The following is an 844-nucleotide window of genomic DNA, read 5'->3' on the forward strand; positions in this document are numbered from 1 at the left end:
TATAAAACAGCTCGCACAAGTCTGCACTTAGTGCGATGATTTACTAGTCCAAATTTCCACATACACGTGGATAATATGTATTGTATTAACACTGAGAGAAATGTTTGAAAATATTATCATTATTAGCATTATATATATGTGTGTAAATAATAGTATAGATTAATTAAGTTAATTTCATGATATATAGAATATTAATAAAAAAATAGTTTCTATCGAAGTATTATATGTATATTTATTTCTCATTATATATCTTTTTTCGAGATAAGCTTGACTATATTATTTTCATATCGTATTGTTCATATATACTCAATTATATACTCAAATAATCGTTATTCTTATAATAGCTTATTATCCTATGGATTTAAGAGTAAATGTATTTTGTAGAGTAAACTGCTAAAAAAACAGTGTTAAAATGTTGTTGGTAGAATCAACAAATGAATACAACAAATGGCGTCTCCCTACTGTCATATTCTTTTGTCGCTTTAATTACAGTTTTGACTACACATGTGCTTCAAGGCTGTTTTAATGATAGCTTTTAATGCTTTTGCGTGACTTGAGTATTTCAAGGGACGGTACGAGAAATGAGCGGGATGTATAATTATAATGCCAACTGTATAAGATACCTATTTTTAACATAATTCATATTTTGCCCATCGTCGCACATATTTCGTTTCTTTAGTATCATTTTGTCATTGTGAACGTGATATAAAAATAAAAATTCTACTAGCAGTCTTACATTTGTAACATTAAATAGAAATTTATTGAGTGCCCACAGTTTTCATTTGCTAAACTATATATACATACACATATATACATACATATACATATATATATACATATATAT

This window comes from Atta colombica, unplaced genomic scaffold (assembly GCF_001594045.1).
Source record: "Atta colombica isolate Treedump-2 unplaced genomic scaffold, Acol1.0 scaffold96, whole genome shotgun sequence".
NCBI classification, from domain to species: domain Eukaryota; kingdom Metazoa; phylum Arthropoda; class Insecta; order Hymenoptera; family Formicidae; genus Atta; species Atta colombica.